Here is a 10,746-nt window from a genome sequence, read left to right as displayed (position 1 = left end):
ACTGAACTAGAACTGAACTAGAACTGAACTAGAACTGAACTAGAACTGAACTAGAACTGAACTAGAACTGAATTAGAACTGAACTAGAACTGAACTAGAACTAGAACTCAACTAGAACTGAATTTGAACTGAACTAAAACTAGAACTGAAATACATATTTTTCTGTGTTGGCACATTAATGAATCCAAAAGTTAATAAAAGACTGCCGCTGAGTTAAAGGTGTCAATAAAGGTCTTGTAAATTTAGATTTTTGCAAATAAATAACATTAAAGGGTTTAATATCTACCGCACCCATCATGAGCCATTAATTTATCCAGCAAAAATTAATTTCAAATATCAACTGCTGTGTTTGTATGTGACTTTGCGTAATTATTTAAGCGTAAAAGTAAATATAACAAAAACAACAAAAGAAAATACATAAAGAGAAAAATTTGAAAATAATTCAAAATATATTTCGATTATTAAGAATACCACCATCCTGCGAGCCGAAATAAATTTAAACGTCAAAGTCTGTCTGTTTGTTTGTTTTTATTATTTGTTGCTCATTCATGTTTTTGTAATTATAATGAACTTTTGTTGTTTTTTTCCTTAATATTGCTGTGCACTTTTCAAAAGCAAATGAAGCATTAAAAGAAACCACTTCTTGAACTCAAAACAGAGCAAAACTGGCTACAAGGATAATGATGTAAATATCTGAGGCACTGTGTTGATGAGGTGGTTGAGAAGTGTAGCTTTGTTGGATAATGATGTTTGGTAATGGTGATGAGAGTGCATAAATCTTGTTTAAGAACAAGTTGTTACTTCGTTTGCTTAAAAAATTATACACTTGGATTAATGAGCAACCAGGCAGCAGTTACCAAACCGTATAATAACTGCAAATAAAACCAAAAAAAAAAAATTAGAGAATAAAGAAAAGTACGCGGATCAAGTTGATAAATGTACCAAGAACATGTTGTTTTGTTGTTGGCTGGTGTTTCATTTATTATTTGTTTGCTAAAGTTGGAACAACAGCAACAACAGTATTAAATTCATCACTTTTGTTTAACAAAAAAAGTTGCAAACGAATGAGTTTTCAAGTGTTTTTCAGTGAATGAAATTTTTGAAAAAAAAGAAATAAATTTAATCAGTAAATTTATCAAACTGTTGTATTTTAACCAGAGTAGAGGCAGTTACAGGTTACAATTGTAATAACAATTTCTATGAAAGAGGTTTCTACATTATGTGTGGTACCTTTCTACAGAAAAAGGATACTTTGTCTTGAAGGGACAATTTTCTTTAGGAAAGTATTTTTGCTCCTTAAAATAATAATTATTTTTCATGTTTGTCATCAATACAAGTATTTTGTATACATTTCATTACATTCCACAATCCTTTTAAAAAGTCAACTTAATATTTGTTTCAAATTTGCCAAAATATTTACTCTATGACAAACAACTTTAATTATAAAATAATATTTAAACACTCAAACTGATAAATGTCAAGAAACAGGCAGATAAAACAAATAACAACTTTGCCTTAAATTAGAAAAATATCCTTAATAAACATTAAACATAATCATAATTCGAAAATGTATTTAACTAACATTACATCATAAAGAAACCATCAATGATAACTATTTATGTATGTTTGTACACGAAAGTAAAAGAAATAAAATCATTATTACAGTAACATCGCATCAACATCATCATCATCATCATCATCATCATCAAAATATGTACATTTATTGATACACTTATCAATTTTATTTAGTGAAAAATCCTTCTCAAGTTGTTTAAGTACATATTGGGAATAAAATCCTTTTCTTTTTTTCTCCCCTTAACATTTTCTTAGCACTTTTGGCTGTTGTTGAAACAATGGCTTTTATGTTTTACAGCTCTTTGCCAATGTTGTAAATAAACATTTAAATCTTTTTGCCAAGAAAACTTTTTCCTTAGACATCATTTACTTACGTTAAAGGACCAAAAGTTTTTCTTACAATGGCTCATTATTTTTTATGATTATGGCCACAGAAAAGATTTTCTTTTACTAGAAGAAAAGTATCGGTATCGATAAGATTGTTATGAATCTACATGTTGGGGTTTTGTGGCAAAAGTTTGGACTACCAGCATCACATCATCATCGTCACATCATCATGGTGCGTATGCTTGAAATAATTATCATTGAATGGCCATGAATGGCTTTGTATTGTATTAAATGTGTACTTTTTGACATGTTTATAATATTGCCGTGGATTTTTGTTACGATTCCTTTTATTTTGAGACATAATTGCTTTGTGGGTGGAGATTTAAAAGGGGAAAGGGGTACTTATTCTTAAGTTTAGTGTTTAAACAATATTTTAAGATTAAAATTACATTATAATAAAGTGATTGGGAGGATGGTGTGTTAGTTCAATAGAAATAGTACTTTTGGCTACATAAGAAAGTACTGTAAGTACTTTTTTAAGATAATTAACAAACTAATTCTGTTTCAACATTTTTCATATGCCTCTGAAAAAATTTAAAAAATTTCATAATTTTCTTAAATAATTTTACTATTTTCTCCATATTAATTTAAAACTTATTTTTTCTTTTCAGATTTATCTACAAATTTCCAAATGGTAAGTCGCATCAAAGTGTTTTTTTTATTATTGTTATCTTTAATTTAGCTGAGTGCATAATTTTCTATCTTTATAACATTTAATCATCTTAAAATTGACAGAAATTAATCAAATTTAATTTCACTATAAAGACAATTTAATTATTTATTTAATTTTATAAAAGAACGATGGAGAAATTATATAAATCCTTTACATATTTAGTCCTTTTGAAAGTTGCTTCTATGGAAATTTGTTTAAACAGGGATTCTTAAATCGTGTTTCTTTCTAAAAGTTTTTAGAAGTGTTTTCCAATAACAAATTACTTCTGATAACATCTTAAAATTGCTTCTATAGAAAAGCTGTTTATAATGCTTTTTACAAAAAAGGATTCTTTATTTAAAAAAGTTCATTCTAAAAATCATTATCACTTTAAGTTTACTGTAGAAACGCTTCTTCATTAGAAAGCTTTCTATAAAAAACTATATTTTTAAGAAAGTTTTCTGAAAAGCTTCTTTTTTCAAATATTTATAAATAAGAGGTTTTTATATAAAAGTTTCTTGTTTAGAAAGTTTAATATATAAAAACTTTTTTCAAAAAAAATATTTTATTGGAATTTTTTTTACATTCTATAGAAAAGCTTTTTCATTAGAAAGTATTTTGTAGAAATTTTTTTAAACATTCTATTAAAAAGCTTTTTCATTAGAAGGCTTTATGTAAAAAAGTTCTTCTATAAGAAGCTCTGCACAAATTTCAAATGAAGGAGGGTTTTAAAAGAAAGCATTATAAGATTTTTTATAGACAGTTTTCTTAAGAAGTTATTCTATAATTTTTTTTAACGAAAAGCTTTTTGGGAAAGCGCCTTCAAAAAGTTTTCTTCAAAAAATACTTTTTTTTATTAGAAAGCTTTCCATAGAAAAGCTTTAAAAACTTTTTTATTTAGAAAGTTTTCTTCTGAAAAGCTTCTTTTTAAGAAACCTCTGTAAAAAAAGTTTTTTATATAAAAGTTTCTTGTTTGAAAATTATTTTATAAAATTTATTTTTAACCATTTTCTATTTAACGTGTCATTTCTAAAACTTTCTATTCAGAATCTCTGTTCTATCCCATTTTAAAACTCTTACCACCCTGAAACTACATACATATATATTTTAAGATAAATAAAACATTTCCCAAAAACTATGATGGATACCCAAATAAAAGCCAAAAATATTAGTTTTAATACTTAAACACAGTTTCTGCCTGCGGTGGCACTTAATTTAATTGACATCGTAAACCTTACAAAAACGTAAAACAGATACGCGGCTGTTACTGTAGTTAAATGCAAAAAAAAACATCAAAAATTATAAACAACAAAAGGATATGTTTTTGCTCATTTATTTTTATATTAAAAATGCCACAAATAAAACAACAGAGAAAAAAAGGATTAATATTTGTTTTTAATATTTTTAAGTGATTCCATTTCCCTTAAAATCTAGATTTGCAAGCATTTCTACAAACATTTTTCATTTCCATTTATTATTGACCTTCAAGCTAAATTTTTACATATCAAGTTTCCACTTTATTTGCTTTTCTTCTGTTTTTTAGTGGGGATTTAAATCGAGAAGAGTTTTATACTACACAAGGATGTACCATATGTAGATATTATTAGTGTTATGATATGTAGTCCAGGCAACATCAACCATCCTGTTTGGTAGTTCAGGTTTTTTATTATTTATCATGAAATAAAAAAAAGTTATAAGAGTAAAGATGCCAAATGAAATATTTTGCTATGATAAATTCTTGTAGACATAAAACATATGATATTTTGATTTATTCAAAGAACAGTGGAATGAATTTGAGTACATTTTGAAGATTTTTACAATATTGTTTCAAAAGTTAATGAAATGTTGATAGCCCACTGTGTAGCATATATGACTTCCATTTCATTTAAAGTTTACTTAAGCAAACAAATTTTTTTCCTATTCCACTTTAATATTGTAAATCAAAAGGAAATTGGAATTGCTTTGTAACTCGTAAAAAATGTAAGCAAATAAACAAAAGTAATAGATTTTGCAGTGTATAAAGCCTAAGGATAATTGAGAAGTGCTGGCAAAGAAAATAGTCAACTTAATATTTCATTTCCGGTCAAAGGATTCTAATAAAGTAAGAAATTATTAATAAAGGGAGCAGTTTTTTGTTATAGTTTACGTTAACAAAAACATGTGTTTTTAAAACCATAATTGTTTTAATAGTAACCATGTTAATATGTTAATTATAGTGTCTATCATTTGACACCATCGGCTATAAGTTATAAAATTTTATTTTCTGTTTTCATAAAGTTTAGGGTTAGACCCTTATGTCACCAAATTGTTCTTTAGTGTCTCCTTTTTTAACTGTTAATAAGCGTAAGCAAACATTATTTATATTTTAAATTGTTGGTGCTAATTTTTAATGAATTGCCAAGAGATATAACAATTTAAAATCATTGTTTAATTTTTCAAAATTATTTACAGTGGAGTGATCTTTAATAGGACAACACTTTACTCAAAAGAAAATCTCTAAAGAAAAAACTTATTTTAATTTTTCTTCTAAAGACACTTTTTTTAACAAAAACTGCCTCATTCTATACGACTCATTTCTATACAAAAACTGAAGACACTTATGCATAGAAAAACTTTCTTTAGAAGAAACTATTCTATGCGAAAACTTTCCGAAGAAGACTCTTTTCTATAAGAAAACTGTCTTAAGAATACACCTTCTTTACGAAATCTATAAAACTGTCCGTAGAACACATTTTCTATACTTAAACTGTCTATAGAAGACAATTATCTGTACGAAAACTGTCTTTAGAAGGCACTTTTCTGTACAAAGACTATATTTTGAAGACACTTTTCTATACGAAAATTCTACTTAGTATACACTTTCCTAAACGAAAACAGTCTTTAGAAAATATTCTTCTATCCTAAAACTGTCTTCAGAAGACACTTTTCTATAAGAAAATTTTCTTTAGAAGACAATATTCTATACGAAAACTATTATTGGAAGAGAATTTTCTATATGAAAACTGTCCTTAGAAGATACTTCAGATATTTATAAATAACTGAATTAGAAATGTTGTATTTTAAAAGAAGAAAAGTTTCCTGTAAAAAGCTATTTTTAAAGTTTTTTTTTTAAATAATATTCCAATTTAAACAGATTCGTTCCCAAGAAAGCTATTTTCTAAACAGACGGTTTAAAAGAAATAATTGTTATTGAAAGAAATGAAGCTTTTGAAAAAAATACTTTTTTATATACAGAGCTTTCTAAAGTAGAAAGCTTTCTATAGAATGTTCTCTAAGCAAGATAGTTTTTCAAAGCTTGTCTTCTGTAAGCTATCGGAAGGTAAAGTAGAAAGCTTTCTATAGAATGTTCTCTAAGCAAGATAGTTTTTCAAAGCTTGTCTTCTGTAAGCTATCGGAAGGTAATTTCGTTTTTTGAAAAAAGCTTTCCAAATTATCAGTTTTTAGTAGAAAGCTTCCTAAGCTGTTCTTCTTTTTGTCGAGAGAAAAGTTTTTGAAGCTTTTTTCTTTAAAAAGGTCAACTCTTACTGACTATTTTCTAAACTGATAAAAAGTTTTCATAATTATTATGCTTTTTTATATTTTTAAAGAGAGATATAAAAGCTTTCTAAATAATATTTTCTCTAAAAATGAATCATGAGGTAAAATGTATGAGCCGATTAATCGGCAGTTATTCCTAGATCGCTTCTAAATAATGCAGCCAATAAATGTTAGTCATCACAATTGATGCTAATTATGTTATTATAAAGCTTTTTCCGGCTGGTTCGACCATAATATGTCCTTTTCACTAACAACTCACTGTCTATGCGTGTTGTATACCAGCAGATGTTACGCATTTTTTGCATAATAGATAATATGGAAAATATACACAATATTTTACCACAATTTTTTAAACACTTAATGAGACAATTTAACTCAGCAAAAATAGTAAAATTGTACAAAAATTACACAATTACTTAAAACGGCTATTCAACAATAAATGTTTTAAAAACAAAACGAAAAAGGGTTAGTAGTTATTAGATACTAAAGCTTAAGGCTGCTATTATACGCAACAACTACATATAAGAATAAAAAGTTTTGTTTAAAATGATTTAAATGCATTTTAACAGCTGTCACAGTTGTAAGAAGTAACTAGTACCCCTTTGTTTTTTATTTAAAGTTTTTTTTTTAGAAGAATTTCTAACTTTTTTCCTATTTTTATACAAAAACATCCTTCTGAAAAAAAGGGGATTTTACTCTTGCAGTATCTTGTTCCTTTTTAGCATAAACGAAAAAACACAAGTACTTACAAAACGTATTTATTTACGCATTGAAAGTTGTAAGTTGTTTTTGCAATAGTGGCATGTTTTCCAGTTCAATGACCAAACATTCATCAGTGTACACACATACACACACTAACATTACATGTATGTATGCCTCCTGCCATATGCGTGCATGTAAGTGTTTTGCTTACAAACAATGAAAGGATATTTTAATAATTTTATGAATGTAGTTGTGTATGTATGCAAATACTTCAAATGGGACTTTATATTATAACGCCTTTTGTAAAGCTTAAACATATGCGTTACGCACTTTTTGTCAGATACTTATTGAAAGTTGAAATAAATGTGAACAAAAAACGATGTACTTTAACAGAAATTAACAAGTATACTGAGGAAATTTTTCCCACAAAACAATAATCAAGGAAATAGTTTTAAAATTTTCCACCTAAAAGATTTGAGGATTTTTTAAAAGAATAAAATTGTTCCTAATTTAATTAAAGTTTCTTGATTGTGAAATCATTCCTCTGTGTATAATACTTTTTCTCTCGGTGTATTTTTCCTATATTGATAATTGATGCTGTTTTTTTATTATTTGCATTAGAAATATATTTCCGTTGTAAATAGGGTTAAGTTTTTTTATACATATTCTGTTTATGATGGTGATGTTTTGCAGAAATAAGTTCATTAAACTTTAGCATATTCTTCTTGATTTTATTATGCGTGGTTTTATTTATAATTACATTTGTAGGAAATCACTTTTAAAAAAAGCCAAGAAAAAAGGGTTTCTTTTGAATGGGTACAATGTTAATTGTAATCCTTTGTGCTTTATAAGAAAAAAAGAGAAAAAAAACTGAAATCTTAAGTCACTTGATTTGTTTGTCAGCTAAATCGAAAGACAATAAAGATAGGTTTGTTATGGGACATGTGGGAAAAATGTCTTAAATTTAATTAATCCTTTACAAGAGATACAAAACTTTATGAGATAATGATGCCAAAGAATTTGCGTCATTAATATGTATCCTTAACTACGAACATTGAATTTTATTCAGACAAAAAACACATACCTTTAGAGAATGTAAAGCAGCTATCCTTTAATGATTGAAAAACTGTAGAGAATGTTTGCAGGCAATATTGTAAACCAGTTTATTGTCAAAATGATAACAACGCGTTGTCCAACTTTCGACTAATGTTGTCAAAGTGCTAACTGAGTGTTATTTAAATTTTATTCATATTCGTTGTCTAAATGTTGACGTTCTATATTCACCTTTGGCAATGGATTGTATCAATTTCGGTACTTTTTTCCTCCGTGTTTTAATGATTCAAAATTTCATCAAAATTAAAGTTTTTAACTAAAAATTCTATTTTCCTTTTATGAAAATTTTTTTGTGGTAAAAATCCCCCACCTACTCAGCATACTTGAACATTACAAACTCTTAACCAATAGACAAATAATTTATCTATTTTATGGTTACATTTCTAATGATGACCCGAACATACAAATTTTCTACCTTTTGCCCTCCCCCTTTAACAACAAACAATGATATAAAAATTATAAAAAATTGTTATGTAAAAAAATAAGTTAAAACACGCAAACAACTCATCTAAAATAAAAAAAATGCATTAAAACATTGTTGTAACAAAAAATCAACGAAATTAAATACAACAACAAATAAACCGACAAAATAAAATAAAAAAACACAACAACATTGTATTGCAACAATTACCAAATTACCGGTAATATTAATTTTTATTTTACATTTGAAGTATGATCATATTTCATAACAAACTCAAGTATAGTGGACAGTCATTCAATCATATAGATATCCTTAAAGGATATACCTCATACACATGTTCATATGTATGAATAAATAAAACGAAACAATAATATTCAGGTGTTTATTTACATTTTTTTATAAAAAAACAACACAACTTATATTGTTATAAAAGTAGTGAGGGAGGGGAGGTGAGTTTTGTGGAAAGAAACCACCCTTAATTTATAAGCAAATCACTTAAATATCACAACTGTACTTCACTTTGTTTAAGGGATTTTTTTCTTTTTCTAACTTCAACTATTTGTTATTTTTTTTTTTTTTCTATTAAAAAATAAGCATAACAATTTTTTCTACACCAAACATTTTATTACAATAAAAGCTTTTACCTTTAGATATAATGATAATTATGTTTCATCATCATAATAATGATTATTATCATTATGTTTTATAACATTATGATTGTTTAATTTATTACCTCATATTGTTATTTTCTATTGTTTTTTTCTGTTTTTATTGTAATTTGTTTGTGAGACTTTTAATTGGCTTTTTGTTGCTATTTCCTTTTTTAAGGATTTTTTTGGGGTTTTATTTATATTGCTGCTCTTTTTTTGTAGGTGTTTTTTTTTCTAAAAAATTATCGATGTCTAAAATTACATTTGATTACTGTTGATTGTTTTCAATTAAATAATAATGTTTTTAACAACTGTTATAAAATTGGGGTTTGCGATACTATTAGGACACTTTTAAGTTAGTTATTCATATTTTATAATTCATAAGGTTTTGAAGAGTTTACTACCGTTAAAGCGATTTAATGTTCAATGGAGTAGTTGAGACAAGTTCATAGAATATAGAGAAGACTATAGAAGAGACTACTGATGGGTCTGTAGATCAGACTATAGACGAGAATATAGTCGAGCAAATAGATCAACCTATAAATGATTTTAAAGATCAAACTATATATGTTTCTAAATTATACTGTAGGCGAGTCTATAAATGATACAAAAAAGTCTGTCTATAGATCAATATATACAAAAGTAGATCAGACTATAGAAGAAACTTTAGACGAGTCTATGCATCAGGCTATAGAAGACGCTATAGATCAGACTATGAAGAGAAAGTATAGACATGTCTATTGATCAGACTAAAGACGAAAGTATAGATCAGTATATAGATCAAATTATAGAATAGGTTTTAGGCTAGTCTAAATATTAGACTAAAACTAGAAGAGACTTTAGACGAGTTTATTGATCAGACTAAATGTCTGACTTCAAATCAAACTATAGACAAGTCTATAGATCAGACATTTAAAGAGTCTTTAGCTCAGACTATAGACGATTTAAGAGATCAAACTATAGAATATACTGCAGAACAGATGAATCTATATATCAGGCTATAGACGAGTATATAGATCGGACTATAGCTTACTTTATGTCTAGTTTATGGTCTAAACTTTAGACGATTTTATGCACATGGTTATTCGAATCCTTAAACGACAATTGAAAAGACCTTAGACAATTTTGTGGATGGAAGACTGGTGGAGTATATACTTAGACCGATTTATAGGATGATCTATAATGATTAAGAAGCTTCATATATAAAACCTTGATTTTTACTAAAGAAGCCTTTTTCCGTTAAAAGTTTAAAGGTTTTCTCTTTCAAATCTTATTTTTTGTTAAATTTTCAAATTAATGATCCTTTTAATTGAATTTTATTTGAAATGTCTTCTTTTTGTAATAAACATACAAAGTCAGCAATTTAAAATAAACATCATTTATCATTTCGTTGACCATTATATAAAAACAATAATTACTTACTTACATTTGAAACAATTTTCAAAAAAAGGATTTTGACAATCAAAACCAATAAAAAATCATAATTAAAGTAATAATGTTAAGAACTCCCATGGTGTCATAGAGAGTTTGAGTACAGGACATGAAAAGGAAACAAAGAAAAACCTATAAATGACAAAACAACTACAATACTATGATTTTTTCGTTAAAGTTAAAAAAAGGACAATGTATTGAAAATTTTTGAAAAATGATGTGTTAACATCATGTTTAAGGATATAAAGTGTTGGAGTGTGTGTATGTGTGTTTGTATG

The 10,746-nt window shown here is 26.7% G+C and overlaps 1 non-coding gene across 1 annotated transcript in view; it reads left to right on the top strand.

Moving 5' to 3' along the window:
• Positions 1 to 10,746, top strand: part of LOC111675231 — a 266,694-nt gene that overhangs the window by 71,785 nt on the left and 184,163 nt on the right. Inside the window, exon 3 of the transcript XR_006940948.1 lies at positions 2,574 to 2,596. This is a non-coding gene — a transcript (uncharacterized LOC111675231). The remainder of the gene's footprint in view (positions 1 to 2,573; positions 2,597 to 10,746) is intronic.

Source organism: Lucilia cuprina, chromosome 5, assembly GCF_022045245.1.
Source record: "Lucilia cuprina isolate Lc7/37 chromosome 5, ASM2204524v1, whole genome shotgun sequence".
Classification (NCBI taxonomy): domain Eukaryota; kingdom Metazoa; phylum Arthropoda; class Insecta; order Diptera; family Calliphoridae; genus Lucilia; species Lucilia cuprina.
This window is presented reverse-complemented; position numbering and strand designations above follow the sequence as displayed.